This window comes from Pantherophis guttatus, chromosome 5 (assembly GCF_059756535.1).
Source record: "Pantherophis guttatus breed Tessera chromosome 5, ASM5975653v1, whole genome shotgun sequence".
Taxonomy (NCBI): domain Eukaryota; kingdom Metazoa; phylum Chordata; class Lepidosauria; order Squamata; family Colubridae; genus Pantherophis; species Pantherophis guttatus.
The window spans coordinates 49,251,620-49,269,302 of record NC_142067.1 but is presented as its reverse complement, the minus strand read 5'-3'; the positions used below and the strand labels follow the sequence as shown (position 1 = coordinate 49,269,302).

The window sequence follows — 17,683 nt, the reverse complement described above, 5'->3', positions numbered from 1 at the left end:
GTTACATTAATAGAGCCTATAATCACATAATAATGTCCATTACTTATTCAAAAACCATTGGATAATATTTGTTCTAAAGTTTAAAGATAGCTGTTTAGTAAATAAGAACAATGATAATATTTTGAATGTTTACAGAAATCTTAATTTGGCAATATCTGATTTAATGGGAATTTTGAAATTGCTAGATATCATTGTGAAATTATCTTGTATTATGGAAATCTAATGATTGAGTCCTATCATGGAAAATATCTTGGAAAACATGTCTATAATTTTTTTTCTTCTCTTCAGTTCTGACTGATTCTAATAGATTTGTGGACAAGTCCCTGCAGTTTTCTTGGCAAGATTTTTTTTCAGAACCGGTTTGCATTGCTTTCTTTCTAGGACTGAGAAAGAGTGACTGGCCCAAGGTCATCCAACTGGCTTTGTGCCTAAGGCAGAACTAGAACTCAATCTTCCAGTTTCTAACTTGATGAATTAACCACTAAACCAAACTGGTTGTGTTTTATAATTGTGTCTTATCAACAGTATATTTTATAATGTGTCTATATATACAAAAATCAGAATGCAAGTCCTGGTTTTCCTGTTACACTCTATGAAGGTGAATGCTAGACTTGAACTGAAAGTTATTCATTCCAAACATTAATTTATTAAAATAAAGGGATAAGGTTATAAAAATTTCAGCAATTCAAATAGGTCAAAACATACAGTCATTATACCTCCAATATTCATTAAGGTAAGTTTTTTTTCCCATTTTTTAAATTGCATTTCTGTGACTCAGTGAATTGATTGGTTTTTCTCTCTGATCACAGAGTAAATTTAGCAGATTGTTTATAAAGCCGTCTTCTGAATCCTTATCAGACTGTGACTGACCATTACACAAGGGAAACAAAAATAGTAATTACTGTTGAAGAATTCAACTGTTCAATACCAACAACAGAAAATCAGCTGAGCACAAATTGGTCAAACAAACTAATTTTCCTCTCAGCACTTTGAGGAAATAGTCTTTTCACCCTCTCCTTTTGCTCCATTCTCTTTCTTCTACATGTCTTGATTTTCTAGCTTCACATTACAAAGATTTTCAATCAGGGTATCATTCAGCGCTGCAGTAACATATCTGTTTTAGGGTAGAAAGTTGTAACAACAGAACTTGTTCTCCAAAATTATGTACTCTACCATCAAAATATAAGGTACTTTTACAGTACTTCCAATATTACTATGATGTGTCACACCTTTAAAATGCTTTAAGACATTTAAGATATTTCATAAATCTTCCCAAAAGTTTATTTGTTTTAAGCTTTTCTTTGAACAACACATTTCCACTTCTGAAAGATGCCAGATTTAGATTTCAGTTGCTCACACCTCCTTTGGGAGTTGTTTTAACTTTGATGAGTTTAGGGAATTTTATATTTAGCAACAAATACAATATCAACCAACATCTGTTTAAGTTATCCATTGTTAAAATTTGAGTAATATTAAAATTCAACTTCTTTTCTTCTGATGTTACAGTCTGATGATCGACACAAGTTTGATATTAGGACAATAGCAATAGAATTTAGACTTATATACCACTTCACAGTGCTTTACAGCCCTCTCTAAGTGGTTTCAAAGTCAGCATATTGCCCCCAACAATCTGGGTTGTCATTTTACTGACCTCAGAAGGATGGCTGAGTCAACCTTGAGCTGGTCAGAATCGAACTGCTGAACTGCTTGCAGACAACAGTCAGCAGAATTAGCCTGCAATATTCCATTTTTAAAAAAAATTGATTTATATGCTGCCCTTCTCCGGAGACTCAGGGCGGCTTACAATGTGCTCAGCAATAGCCTTCATCTTTTTGTATATTTATACAAAGTCAGCTTATTGCCCCCACAACTGGGTCCTCAATTTACCTACCTTAGAAAGGATGGAAGGCTGAGTCAACCTTGAGCCTTGGCGAGATTCGAACCTGCAGTAATTGCAGGCAGCTGGTCTTAATAACCAGCTTAATAACAGGGTGTCTTAGACCACTGTACTACCAAGGCTTTTTCTAACCATTGCACCATTATGGCTCTTATAACTCATTGAAGAACTCTAGAAATGTTACAAACATTAGATGTCAAGTATTTGCAAGTATTTGTGTCATATAGACACCAGTGGAGGCAGAGAGTGCCTCCACCCCTATGTGGAAAGGAGAAGCTTACCCTGAGTATAAAACCCCTCCAACCTTTTCCACCTTGCTCTCTCTCTCTGTTTTCGCATTTGTTCCCCTTGAGACTTGATCTCTGATCAGGGTAGTCACACACACTGTGTGCCCCCTATCCTATAATGAATACTAAGACAGCCTTTGTACATAGTTAATATGCTTTATTATATGAATAAATACATTTAAGACATTTATTCATGCATCTGCCTGTGGACTCTTCTATGCTCCTGGGTGTTTCTACGATCCCAATTCCACAGAATGGTAGCAGAGGGAATGGTAGCAGAACTCCACTCCAGGAGCTGTTGAAAAGGCAAGATGCCCTCCAAAATAACCTGTAAGAGAAGCTCTCCTGTTGTGACCAGAGACCTTCAACGGAGGAGAACTTCACACCAGCCCCAGTCTGAATCGCCGATAGAAAACATTGAGGGGGGTTTCCATCCTGCTACAGTCTGGCAGCCAGAGGCCACCCAGATGCAGCAAGAGATCCCAGGGGCTGAGCCAAGCGATGCTGGAGAAGGCTTCTTCAGCACTGACAACGAGGGGGCAGAAGCACAAGATGAAAGCCTGGAGAGGCAAGTGGCTGAGATGTCAGAAGAGGATTGCTGAGCAGCGCTTGCCTCCCTCCTGAAGACAAGGGCAGCAGCCAGAAAGAGGCCTGTGGAGGCAGCACCAGAGATGCCTGCCATTCCGGTAAGGATTCCCCTGCTTGGTCTCTCTAAGATGGCGCCTGCCGCCAGAGAGACTCTCCCCCCACCCAGTTTCCCACCACACAAAATGGCCACCAGCCCCCTTCTGGAGCCAACTTCCTCCAAGATGATGGCTCCCCTGGGCACTTTGCCAGAAACACGAGCTAGGCCTACCCCAGCTCCACGGTCCAGGCCTACAATGCCAGCCAGACAGTTCAGCACTCCAGCAGCCCAGAGGACCACTCCGAACCTACAAGCCCCTTGCCAGGCCAGGCCTGCCACAGCAAACATCAAAAAATCCATAGAGACCCTGGTCGCTGCCCTGGAAATTAGGGAGCAACCACCCACCGGCCACACCGAGGTCCCAGACCCAGCTGCCCATTTAAGAAGGATCCCAAACCCAGCCTCCCACCCCCAGAGGAACCCAGATGGGCCTGCAGCCTTCCACCCCCCACTGCAGAGGCACTTACCATTCACTGAATGCTTCACGGAGGCCCACACTGAGGCCTCCGCACCTTTCCAGTCCTGCTGGGATGATCCGGAGCTGCAGTCCTGCTCCTCTGATGGAGAAGAGGAGATCCAGAGACATTTTCACACCAATCCAGCCCAAAGATCTCATCTGATGGGCCTCCAGTCTCCAGAAAGATCTCCAGGTCTTCTTCCTGCTCCTCCAAGGCTTCCCCGCCACATAGCTGATTTTCGGGCCTATGCTGAGGCTTCAGTCAGACCTGACTTCAGAACCCAGAGAGGGAGATCAGAGCTCCAACAAGAAAAGGCTTTGGATCATGCTCCATTTCCTGCATGTGCCCAGTTGTTTCAAACTACAGAAAGACTAAAAGAAGGAGCCAGACCTAAGCAATCGATCCCAGGCTTAAAGATCCCAATGCCTGGAGAGCGGTTGGAGGGCCAGTCTCGCTGAATCTGATCGAACACTGGTAAGGTCGCATATTAAGGCCTACCTAGTGGCGATAAAGACAGCAAAGTTTAATTACTTTTCCGCCTCTATTGCGTCATCGGGGAATCGTCCGGCTGCCCTGTTTAGGGTGACCCGCTCCCTACTCCATCCGGGAGTGCGGGAGAATCCCTTGGAAGGCAGGGCGGAGGATTTTGGACAATACCTGTATGACAAAATCGCTCAGATCTGGGGGGATTTGGACTCTGACTGGGTAGATCAGGGCAGGGTGACGAGGAATAGTCTTGAGAATGTTACCTGGGAGGAGTTTAATGCTGTGACTCCCGATGATGTGGACAGGATTTTGGGGAGACTTAGTGCGGCCACATGTTTACTGGACCCGTGTCCCTCCTGATTGGTACTGGCTTCCTGGGAGGTTACATGAGGCTGGCTCCAGGGTGTTATCAACGCTTCGTTGAGTGAGGGCCACTTCCCCGCTACCCTGAAAGAGGTGGTGGTGAGGCCTCTCCTCAAGAAGCCATCCCTGGATCCGGCAATATTGGCCAACTACCATCCTGTCTCCAACCTTCGCTTTATGGTGAAGGTTGTTGAGAGTGTGGTCGCGTGATAGTTCCCACAATTCCTGGAGGAAACATCAGCAGCACATGGGGAACACATTTTTCAATTCAATGTGCAAACTGCTTATTTACACGTACATCTAAAACAAAAAATTTACGTCAGAGGTGCCCCTGGATTCCAGCAGCGGGAAGGCCACACCTGGCTTCTGAAGAAAAGTTTGTACGGCCTCAAACAATCAGGCAGAATGTGGTACAAATGCCTGAGTACAACACTCAAATCACTGGGTTTCCATCCATCTCCAGCTGATAAATGTACCTTCACAAGGGATACCAAGGAGGGCTGGAGAAAGTCCTGGTGTATGTCGATGACCTTTTATATATAGGGCCTGACAAGGGGGGTTGTAATATATTTGCCAGGACCCTACAAAAAAGATTCACTCTAAAGTCTTTAGAATATGTGGACAAGTACCTAGGCGTACAAATCATCACTACACCAAAAGGTTTTGCTCTCTCCCAAAAGGAGAAGATAGAGGAACTTTTGGTGAAATGTAAAATGGAAGATAGCAAGCCAACTGCTATCCTAATGCAGACTGACTATTATGGATTGGCACACAAGGATAGCCCAGAGTTCCAAAATAATACTCTATTTAGGTCAGTGGTTGGCTCATTATTATATATAAGTAATTGGAGCCGTCCAGACATTGCCCTGGCCGTGAACCTGCTATCCAGACAACTGGAACATCCTACTCAGTTCCACTGGTTGGCCATTAAAAAGCTATTAAGGTATCTCAAGACCACAGCAGATTATGTGCTTCGTTTGGAACCTGAGGATAGAGACAAGGCCCAATTAGAATGCTTCGCGGATGCGGACTGGGCCGGAGATACCAAGACATGTAGGAGTACTTCAGGCTTCTTAGTACTGTTAAATGGGACACCTATCCATTGGCATGTGGGGCAACAGAAATTTGTTTCGTGCTCCACCACTGAGGCCAAATTTGCATGCTTATCAGAGGCAGGGAACGATTTGATATGGTTTGATGCCTTAATCTCTAGCATCTGGACACCACCGACTTTGCCCATCCAAATTATAGAAGACAACACCAGGGCCATAGGCATTGCCAAAGCCTATCCAGTGGAGAAAAGGTCCAGACATATTGATATCCATTATCAAAATGTTAGACAACTAGTAGAGATGGGGTTTATATCTTTAACACACTGTCAAACCAAACATCAAACAGCTGACATTTTCACAAAACCTCTACCAGCGGATAGGCACAAAGATCTGTGTAAAAAGTTATGTCTCACAGGGTAAAATCTGTTGTGCATTGCATTAGTGTAATGGCTCGCAAGAAGGGGAACTGTGTATTTGCAAGCCATTGGCACATGTGTCATATAGACACCAGTGGAGGCAGAGAGTGCCTCCACCCCTATGTGGAAAGGAGAAGCTTACCCTGAGTATAAAACCCCTCCAACCTTTTCCACCTTGCTCTCTCTCTCTGTTTTCGCGTTTGTTCCCCTTGAGACTTGATCTCTGATCAGGGTAGTCACACACACTGTGTGCCCCCTATCCTATAATGAATACTAAGACAGCCTTTGTACATAGTTAATATGCTTTATTATATGAATAAATACATTTAAGACATTTATTCATGCATCTGCCTCTGGACTCCTCTATGTTCCTGGGTGTTTCTACGATCCCAATTCCACAGTTACCTACATTTCTGCAAGTGATTTCTCTATTGTCAGAGCACCATTTAAACAAAAACATCACATAATTTGGATTTGGTTTCAAGGTTTTTTTTTCCTCATGAAATATATATTATATTTGTTTCCATCAGAGTTCTAATTTTATTGTCTGGGGAAATCCATATGATCACCTTCTGTTTTGCAATTAATTACCTAACCATTGTGCTAGCTTACACATAAGTTACTGAAAGGAAAATAGATTTTATTTGTTTAGGAACTGTTAAAGGATTCTTTACCATGAATTTTCTAGTCTATTTTTCCTATTTGAGGGGAGAAAACCACTTGCATTTATTTTATATTTCCCTGAAATTATAATATGTTTATCCTTTGGATATTTTCATTTTCTTAAATTAACATAGAACTCTTATATCTCAATGTAAAATATTTTACTACACATATTTCTACACTTTCTCAAAATAACCAAACTGTGAAGATTTATGTGCGTATTCAGTGTTTTCTTTTTCAGATTAAAACTACATTCTAGATCTAAAGGAACATATTTCTTCCCAGCTTTTGGTGTCCCAAAATACTGAATTGTATTGGCTGAATTAAGATAAATTGAGATAACTGCTGCTTTTTAAAAGTATTTTTATTTATTTGCCTACATGTATATTTGTATATTTTCTTTAATTAGTCACAAGATAAGCAAACAAAGGGTATTCAACAATGAATGGCAGAATAATATGAAATGACTAATGTGATATTTCACATTTGAATTTGAATATTATTCTATCAGATGCAATTAAATAAAAAAGCAATTAGGAAATTAAAGGAATTTTATTCTAAATTATGCAGCTTTCAGTCTGTGCAAATATATTGACAAATATGTTTTCTATTCAGAGCATAATTCATTAATAATGGCTAGACTTTGATCAAGAAAGGCAGCAGTGTGTGATCTCACTAATTGAATAAAATAAAAACATATTGAAATGAATAAAATTCAATAAACTGTCAGGATTTGTTATTTGATATTTCACAGCATCCCATATTTCATTCATTTGTACTGCACTAAACAATAGACAATGGATTCATTTTACAATATAACTATTCTTCCACTCAGTAAACACTGAGAATATTTGCTTGTTCTTGATATTTAGCTTCTGTTAATGAATACTAAAATCACATTTTCTAGTTTCTTGCAACTGCAACACTATTGGCTGATGCTTACCTTGAGATCCACCAAGACAATAATGTTTTTGGAGTCACTGCTGTGCAGAATGAGCTCATGTACTTATACTTTTATTTTTTAAAAAAATCCTGTCTTATTTTGCGTTTGTCCCTGTTGAAATTCATATGACTGCTTCTGCCTATTATTCTGTCTGGTCAAGATCTTCCTGAATCTTAACAGCATAGAATAAAATCTGAAGATCACATCTTAATTTGCAAAACATAAGCACAATTTTATTGTTTATGCAATATTTTGAGCCCTTAATAACTGAATTACATATTACATACCCAAGAATTAGCCTTGACATTTCAAGGTCTAAATAGCTTTCTGTTTTACTAATTCTGGATAAAAAGACACTGATGGAAAACTCATTATAATATTTAAGTGTAGCATGCCTTAAATTACTTTTTTTAAAAAAAGTAAAATCCTTGTTTAAAAATAATGAATGGGTTGCTTTGTACATTTGACCTTTGTGTTTCAATATATCTTTTAGAATCTAAGTTTTAGTGAAAATTATAAAATAATTATAGCCATCTAAATTATTTCATTTGAACTGCTTTTTTTCCTTGGTACTTTAAGAAACCAAATAACAACGGTTCACAAATAAAAACAATATAGTAGAAATATGAGACAACATTGATAAGTATTTCTTGACAAAAATATTTCCATTCAAAGTTAGCTATTCTGAAACTAAGATAACAATAACTACATCAGTATTCAGCACTCATATATAATGTTTATTGACTATATTTAACTAATTATTCTAATGCCAAAAAAAAAAAAAAGGCTTTTACACTGTACCGGAAAATATAAGGTATACTTTCTTCTTATGAAAGTAAAGTGCTCAATGCTACGAAATATTTGGAATAATTATCAACTATAGGGAATTTTCATACATTCTTTAATGAAATCCTTGCCAAGAAGTTGTATGTACATTTTTTAGTGTTTCTATCATTTCTATTACTCAACGTCTGCCAGGATTTTTCAACCGTTGTGTTCAAAGATGTTCCATTTATGGCTAAAAGAATAAAAGGCTGAATTAAGGAAAGCAAAATAATTTCAGCTTAAACAGAGACTTCCTGGTCAATCAAAAGCAAATAAAATATTCTTTGGTTGTTAAAAACATCCTTTTAAAATCAAATAAACAATAGATACTCCAATTTATCTTAATCTTTATCAGTGTTTCTAAACAACCCTAAGCCAGCATGAGGAATTTGGGGAGTTGAAATCCACACATTGTAACATTGTTGAGATGTTAGAAAAAGCCTTGGCTAAACCAAAAAGCATTATTTGCCACATCTAGGCCCTCACAGCCTCTAAACATAGTCACAGCTGAGAATCAAAAGCATATTGATAATACCCTGCCTCAAACTGAAGAAAGAACTCTTCAAGCTATACTTGTAAGTGTTAGAAAAACACTGCAAATGTGAAAATATCTGAAGTTTGATCTCTCCTCTTTTGGCTGTTCTCTCCATTTGTCTTTCTGAATCAACCAGAACAGCCTATTGAGGAAGGAAAAAAACCAGTATAAAACAGTCTCTAGTGCAGGGATGAAATTCGGCAGGTTCTGGAGAACCGGTAGCGGAAATTTTGAGTAGTTCGGGAACTGGCAAATACCACCTCTGGCTGGCCCCAGAGTGGGGAGGGAATAGGGATTTTGCAGTATCCTTCCCCTGGAGTGGGGTGGGAATGGAGATTTTGCAGTATCCTTCCCCTGGAGTGAAGTGGGAATGGAGATTTTGCAGTATCCTTCCCCTGCCATGCTCACCAAGCCACGCCCACCAAGCCACACCACGCCCACCAAGCCACGCCCACAGAACCAGTAGTAAAAAATTTTGAATTCCACTACTGCTCCAATAGCTTTTCAGAGTATTGGGAGCATGTTATCAGAATTTTAAAATCCTTAAAAGGTTATGTGCTTCGCCCCAAACCTTCTTGTGATGCATTCTAGATTCATTTAGCAATATATCAACACTCAACTAAGCACAAGAAATAAAACTGAAAGAAAATTAGAAAAATGAAGTAAAGATATTACCAGTTTTTTTAAAAAACCTATCCAGATATCCTTAAGTTATTAGTTATCATTCCATTTGCTATTTCAGTGCAATAAAGGCTATTAAAATGTGGCAAAAATAAAAATAAAAAAAGAATTATCCTAAAATACATCTGAGATATATTAACAGGGAGTGTCTATTTAAAGCAGAACATGTAAAGGAAGCATTACAAGTATTCTTTATTCAAAATACTTATTGTTATCTACAACATTAAGATATATTTTTAATTTTTAATTAGAATAAGACCATTTCTATTAGGACTTGTACGTTTCTATCCTTTACAAAATATTACAGCTTAAACAATTAATGTATTTGGATTAATAAAAGCTGTACAATTCATGCATTTTAACTGTACTAATGGGAAAAAAGAAAACCATTAATAATTGCTATTTGTGTTGCTTAGATACTAAGTTATTCCATTTAAAAAAAAAATACAGGTATTTGTAAACGGAATAATTTTAAACTAATTGCAAAATTTGATTGTGAAGTCTGGTCCAAGGACCCTTTGGTAGATACTCTCAGTTCAAAATTAAGATATTGAAGATATTTGCAAAAAAATAATCAATGTCAATCTTTTCATTATTTTTATTTATTAATTTGTTAAGTGTTTTCCATGAAAAATATTATATTATTTATTTTATTTATGTTCATATCTAGTGGCTTTAATATTGCTATTTTATAAGATTTAATTTATAGTCTGCAAATGTGTCAGTTTTAATTTTTAACTAGAGAACCATGCTCCAATAGTCATATTTTGGAGATATTTTTTACAAGAAACAAAATGGGCATGGGTGGACAAAAAGGCAGCGAGAAGATGAGTAATTCTTGACTTCCAACTGGCTTCCTTGGAGTTTCCTTTTGAGAAGCTGCCAGGGAGCATCAAAAACCTCCTGCCTCCCTCCCTCCCAGAAGGGATTGTGAGACTGGCTGGAAAACTGTAATGGCATGTTGAAAATGAAGATCATGTGACCACAAGAGTAGCTCAGCAGTGTAGCAACAGCCAATAGCACTGAACAGCTATAACACCTCCGAATTTTATTCCCCAGAAGTCATGGGTCTTGGATTTTTACACATTTTGTAAATTAGCTTATCAGAGGCACATTGGTTCAAAAATAATTGCCACATGATGCACCATTTCTTCCAGTTAGAGGTCATGACAATGAAAATTTTACTAGTGTATAGCTATGGTAAATATCAATAAATGCATACAAACAAAAGCTCTTTTGGGGGTCCTTCATCATTTTTAATCGCAGGAAGAAATCCTGAGAACAAAAAGTTTAAGAAACACTGATTGATGTATTGCAACCAATAAAATATGTTTAAAAAATGAATACATACTATACACTATGCTGCCCTTTTATTTTACCCACTAGTAATTTCAAAATATTTTGATAATACATAAAATTCATTCACTCTTTTCTGTTTTGCTTTTGAATTTCTGTTTTCATAACTTTAAATTTAATTGTTCTGCCTCTCTACAGAGAACCTGCTTAAGTTATATACAAATATAACTTACTGTAGATAGCTTAGATAGCATATGGAACCAGCTTTTTTTACTAAGCTTCTTTAAAGATTATAGCAGTGGAATACAATTATTTTATACTGACTAAGGAATGAACATTTCTTTTATCCAATAGAGGTATCCTCTTCCATAAAAGTGGAACTTTGGGAAATACACATGGAGTGGTGAGGAGCATGTGCATACCCTCCTAGCCATCCAGATTTGTCAAATCATTCCTAGCGATCCCCAGGCGTGTGCCTTTGAGTGAGCTTTTATTGTTATTATTATTATTCCCAGTGACCGGAGTAGTTATTACAGTTTTCTTGGCAAGGTTTTCCAGAAGTAGTTTGCCATTGCCTCCTTCCTAAGTTTGAAGAGAGCAACTGGTTCAAGGTTGTCCTACTGGGTTTAATTTGCCTAGGTGGGGCTAGAATTTACAATCTCATGGTTTCTAGCCTGAGGTTTAACCAATGCACATTTCTTAGGGCAGTGGTTTATAGATAGTACATCATATGCATTGCAAATCTCAAGTCCATTGCTACAAATTGTAATGAAGCATATTCATTCACAAAGATAATTGTTTTGTATAACAATGATAAAGTCTTTGAGCTGACTTTAAACTAGGAGTCTAGAACAATGTATATATAAATCTTTGTTCAAATTCAAGATACAGAATTTTACTTATATTAAATCATGCTATTGTTCCACTAAAATTAATTTAGATTGGGAGGCATCTTCTCCTTAATTATAATACAAAAATTATTAAAGTATGACCATTATTAGGAGGGAAATTTGAAAGTAAATCTGTTCTCCTTGAAAATAGCCTTGATGATAATTCTGTGCATGAATATGAGTGCAGATACTAGCAAACAACTTGTATGAAGTCCTTGTAAAATCAAGAAATTCCAGTCAATTAACCCTTTGCACACTAAAGAAGTATAGAAAATAGATCTATAGACATAAGCTTTAGCAAATTGGAAAATATTGTTGTGCTTACAGATTTAAGTTTCAGAGCAGAGATTAGTAGATTTTCCCAGCTTCCTTTCTGCTTTCCTTGTGCTCCCTACAAGTGGAAAAACAACACCAATTACTTTCCAGAACTTGTGGTGAAGTGAGGTGGCAAATTCTCAATACTCCATTTTATAGCAGCAAATCAAGTTGTTAGTTTTTTTGTCACAGGACAAAAATGTGTGTGTGTCTGTGTGTGGGAGAAACAACATCTTTCCTCTACTTTCAAATTAATTTCTTGTATTCAAGGAAGTGAACATGTGAATTCTAGAAATATTATGATGCAGAAACTTGTGAGTTATATGGTATGTTTGGATATACAGAAATAACAATCACTTATTTCAAGCAGAGTAATCTATTGGTGTATTAAAGCCAGAAAAGGATGTGATGTCATTTCCAGAATGGATAACACTAATGATGATGGTTTTGTTCTTCCGTTTTTAAGAATGTTCAACATTTTTTATTCTTATTACCTTATGGAGCATAATCATATTTCACTTTCTATAAAAGGTGCACTACTCTTATTTGAGCAATTAAAATGGCAGATTTTACTAGATTCATTGGCTTAAAATTAAGGAAAACGAAACATGGAGCTGAGAAACAATAGGCAGTTCATGAACCAATTAGTTTTCTAAGAGGTCACAAGAAAAACTGAAAACTGAGGGCTGAACCAATAGACTGAACTGCCACTGGCACTACGTTTTGAACAGAGATGGGCTGCAAATTTTTAAACAACCGGTTCTCTGCCCTAATGACTGGTTGGGTGGACGTGCATGGGTGGTCATATAACTGGGTGGGCATGGCTGGGTGGGCATGTGACTGGGTGGGCATGGCCAATTCAACACCATTCACGTCAAAGAGTGCCTTGCCTGGCTCCTCCCCTCCCAGACACTCCTTGTCATGCCCAGCCTCAACATATCTATAGTTCTGTAAAAATGTTCACTTTTTTTCAACTTTATTATCTGCATCCACATATTATAGATGTACTTTCATGAACCACTGAAAGGAGGAAATGGCTCACATGCTTTGCCCAAGAGTGTGATAGGCAGGTCACAAAATAGGTTTTTGAGGGGCTGCCACAAAGAAGTGAGGGGGAGGGGCAATGTATTTTCCAAAGAAGCAGAAGGCAAAATAAGAAGCAATGGATTGAAACTGAACAAAGAGAGAAGCAACCTAAAACTAAGGAGGAACTTCCTGACAGTGAGAACAATTAACCAGTGGAACTGCTTGACTCCAGAGGTTCTGGGTGCTCAATCACTGGAAGTTATTTTAAAAAGTTTTTAAGTTTAAGTTTAATGCGATTTATATGCCGCCTTATCTCCAATGGACTCAGGGCGGCTCACAATAGTAAAATGCACAATGACATTAAAAAGACTGGACAGCCATTTCTCTAAAATGGTATAGAGTGTCCCCCCACAAGGTCCCTTGTAAGTATTATTCTGTTATTCTGACACCTTTCCCAGGCCCCCCACTCAGATTTTGGCATCCTCAGTTTTCCTGCCTGAGCAGGAAACTAGAAGATCTCCAAAGTCCCTTTCAGTTATTCTGTTATTCCTGAGCTAAATAGCTAAACTGCCTCTGGACAAATGAGTTAAAGAGCTGTCTCTAGACATCCATTTTAATAAGATATTTAGAAACCTGCAGTTGAAAGTTCTTCATGTCTCCTTACCCTGAAGACCCAATTTCATTTGGAATTTAATCCCTACATGATGGCCCTTTTGGCATTTCTCTTGATACTTCTTCAAAATGCACCCCCAAGAAGCCACATCTCCCTCTCTCCCTACCACCCTTCCCCCCCTCTCTCACACACTCAATTTAAGCAAATTCCATTGTCTTGGAGACTTCAGAATCATAGGCTAGAAGATGGTACCTTGGAGGCTTTATACTTCAACCTAGCTTTGGCTGCAAGAACTGCGGGCAACCTCCCTGGCCACACACTTCCTCCTCCTGCTGCCTCATGTGAGGTGGGAGGCCCGAGAAAAAGTGCCTGGTCTGGGCACACAGCCCTCCATGACAGAGCCCTTCCCAGGGAGCAAAGCATGGCTTGGATGAACTGATCTGTCCCAAAGGTGAGCTCCAGAGCAGTAGTGGCGGTGGCGGCGGCAGAAGGCAAGCTTCAGAGTAATGGCAGCAGTGGCAGAAGGTAGAAGCAGAGTTTCAGGGCGATGGCAGCGGAAGGCAGAAATGGAGCTCCAGGGTGGAGACAGCAGAAGGCGAGCTCCAAAGTGGCAGCAGTGGTGGAAGGCAGAAGCGGAGCTCCAATGTTGCAGCAGCAGAAGGCGAGCTCCAGAGTGGCAGCAGTGGCAGCGCTCCAAGAGGGTAGACAGATGTCTGGGACCTGCATGCACACACCGCAGCAGAGAAGCAGTCTTGGCTCTAATGCAGCATCTTCCCTCAAGGCCGCCTGCCCACCCGCTGGCCAGCAAGGCCCAGAAGCAGCATGTCCCCTATCACAGGCTGGATACAGGACCCGAGGCAAAGGGGAAAGCGAGCAGGTCCCACGGAAGCCAAGTCCCACGGAAGCCAAAAGGCCGCTCTTTGGTTGAGTGCAGTGGGTCTCCCTCCTCTGCCATCAGCATTGGCCTTACCTTCAGAGCTTCCATGTGCCTCCGCCGGCCTGAACGCCCTGCCCTTCAGATCCCAACAGGGCCAGTGCATGGCTGCTCATGAAGGTAAGGCTGATGGCAGATGGCCTTGGATGGAGATGCTGTGCTGGGGCCGAGATTGCTGCTCCACTGTGGGGTGCGCATGCAGCCCCAGGACATCTGCCCTCCCTCCTGGAACACCACTGGGTGCTGGCCCCATTGGAATCTGTGAAGGGCAGGGCACTCGTGCTGGCGGAGGCAAATGGAAAGTCTGGAGCTCCTCGAGGCCTTTGGGACAGATCAGGTTGTCCAAGGCTTTGCTCCCCAGGAAGGGCTCCGTCATGGAAGGCTGTGTCCCCAGACCAAGCACTTTGTCTCAGGCCTCGAGAAGCAGTAGGAAGGTGAGAGAAACAGAAGGCTTTGGAGACAAGCACCCTTCCCAGCCCTGCTTCTCCAAGGGGGTGGCTGGCCGTGCTTACCTCTGCCTCAAGGCTTCTGCTGCTGGAGCAGGCGGGAGCAGAAGGCAGCTGGGTAAGTCTAGTCTAGGCAAGCGAAGAGGAGCGGAGATCGGTGAAGGAAGGCAGTTGAGGTAGAGAGTTGGACCATGGCCACTGCATGGTAGGCTGCAGTGGAAGGCAGGCAAGCTTTCTGGGCCATGTGGGAGGCAGCTAGGCCAGGATTTGAGCCTTACTCACAGGCTCACCCAGGCAGATCAGGGCCGTTCATCTGGATTGTGGGGAGAGTGCCATGTGGTATGCAGCTACAGCGGAAGGCAGGCAAGCTGTCTGGGCCACAGAGACCATGTGGTCAAGGCAAGCAAGGGAGCTAGAGAGAGAGCAGCAGCAGCTATGCTGGGCGAGCAGGCAAGATGAGGAGTGACTAAGTGGGACAGGTCAGGGTGGATGGGGCGTGGTGAGCCAATGATTTGCTGGTTCGCCGAAATGCACAGAATCTTAACAACCAGTTCGCCTGAACTGGTCTGTACCGGCTGCAGCCTACCTCTCATTTTGAATGAAGAGGGAGTGTGGAGCCTTGCCTTACCTGTTCTCAGCCCAGCTGTGCTCTATTGCTATAGGTGCAGAAAAGCTCGTTTTCTTGCCAGCCAACAGAAAGGAGAATCCCTGGCTTATTTTCTTGACCTCTGTGATATGTTTATTTATATATTTTTTCCTACCTTCCAATTGAATTCACATGGGTTGGATATGGACAGCCAAAGGGCCCAATATGGTCCAAGAACAAAATGCCCAGATCTTTCATGAGCTTTGTGTTATCCAGACCTCTTGTAGCTAAACCATATGCAAATTTATATAACAAACTCTTGACCTTTGAAATCACATGTGAATGCCATACATGCATATCGTATAAAAACTACTGCTGTACTTCATAAATGTATTAAATCAAACTTTGTCTTCATTTTCTTTTTTGACCAAAATGTAATTCAAAACCAAAGTAATCTTTCAGTGGACTTCCTGGGGCATTAATCAACTTCTCTGATGATAAAAAATCCTATGGCAACAAGCTTAACAACTATTCTGCTTTTTAAATAGTCACAGCATTCCAGATATTAAATTTGAGAGATTTTGTCCCTATCCATTAACTATATTCAAATTAATTCTACCCACGTGGTTTTGTTTTCCTTTATGCAGACTTTTTCCTCAGAAGAAATATGAAAGTTAATCAGTGTATATTGGTTTCCCACAGTTACTTAATCAAGTGGAAAAAATGCTCTTAACTTGTTGGAATTTGACAAGCCAGAAACTGCCTTTTTGCCCATTATGTTTTAAATTCACTCTGCTGAAAAGAACAGCTAGCTCGTATGAAAGCTAGCTTGTTTGTTGAAATGTATCCATTTTGATACATCATTTCCTTTAATTGCTTCTTGATTTTGCTGCATTTACTTCAACAAGTTGTCCATTACATCATTTTAAAAGGAATATTTTTTTTGAAAATAAAACCCTTCTTATGTTAGTTATTTTCAATCTCCTAACATCCTTTCAAAGTGGATTACACAAGAGGCAAAAGGCCGCCATTTTAGAAAAGGGAGAGATACCTTTTGTGATGGTGCCATATCTATATGCTGCTTTAGAAGGCTGGCCAAGAGGTCCCACTATCAAAAACTCTTATTGCCATTAATAATTTGCAGTGCAATTCAGACTTGTAATTAGTTCCCACCCATCCTTCAATCTATACTGCACTGCACTAATTTAGTACAAGATTCTGGCATCTTGTAAGTAGAATGGTGATCCAATGGCATGCAGCAAAGAAAATCAGTAAGAAGAAGTTTTAGAAGTGCTTGACATTCTTTTGGGAACCCTCACATCTTTTTTCTTATCTGAGAAGCATAAGAGATAAGGAAAGAACTACTATGTTCTTAAACGGAATCAACACATTTAATATTTTGAATTGAGACAGTTGTTAGAAAAAATACTATTATATCAAAAAAGAAGAGAAGTGACTGTCATCATGGGATAACCTCAAAAAATGAGATGGCATAAGAACAGGAGAATAATTAAATAGCTTTAGTGTGAGGGAGACCAAGGTTGATAATGATTGTTGTATGTAATGATTACAGACTGAACGAGTGGTCACTGGGTGCATAAGAGTTAAAGTCGATCTCTTCCTTTCTATACTGAGTCTGAAATATTGACTTAGAATTATTGCAGAATCCTTTGAGATTGTGCTGGACTACAAATTTCATAAAGAAATAAGAAAATAAGTAAATTGGTTTGCTGACTAAGTTAAATTAAAAAGAAATATTGAGGAATGTATATATTTTACATTTTAAATTTACAATCACTGACTTCAGTGGGATTATTTACTTCCAGGAAAATGTATCTAGGTCCACAGTTTTATTTATTGCATTTTATGTTAGTCTTCTCTAACTGGCTATCACCTTTTTGCTCATTTCAGAATTCTCAGTTGAATGCATTCTTGCTGAAATATTAGAAATACTACAAACAAGAACACTTGAGAACAATAGATTGACAAAAGTTGTTTTACATTTTATGAAATTTTATTTATACTTGCTTACTTGTATTTCCTGAAAAGTTTCAAGAGTAGCACATTAAAAAGGATGCTCTTTTTCATATTTATACCTTTCACAACTTAATATAATTCCAAAATATTTGTAATATTAACTGGATATTTATCAGAACATGTTATCTCTTATCTCTTTAATATTTTATTCTGCACTGATATACAGAATTTAAAATGATCATCCTGCTGTAGTATTCTAATCTCTGTGAATTTGTTGCAGATAATGTGTAGGATGTCTTATATTTTTAT

The 17,683-nt window shown here is 39.5% G+C and overlaps 1 long non-coding RNA gene across 1 annotated transcript in view; it reads right to left on the bottom strand.

Annotated features, from left to right (window-relative positions):
• The window catches only part of LOC117671199 (uncharacterized), a 34,006-nt gene extending 22,165 nt beyond the window's left edge, over positions 1-11,841 (bottom strand). Inside the window, exon 1 of the long non-coding RNA XR_015734464.1 lies at positions 11,803-11,841. This is a non-coding gene — a long non-coding RNA (uncharacterized LOC117671199). The remainder of the gene's footprint in view (positions 1-11,802) is intronic.
• Positions 11,842-17,683: the final 5,842 nt, after the last annotated feature.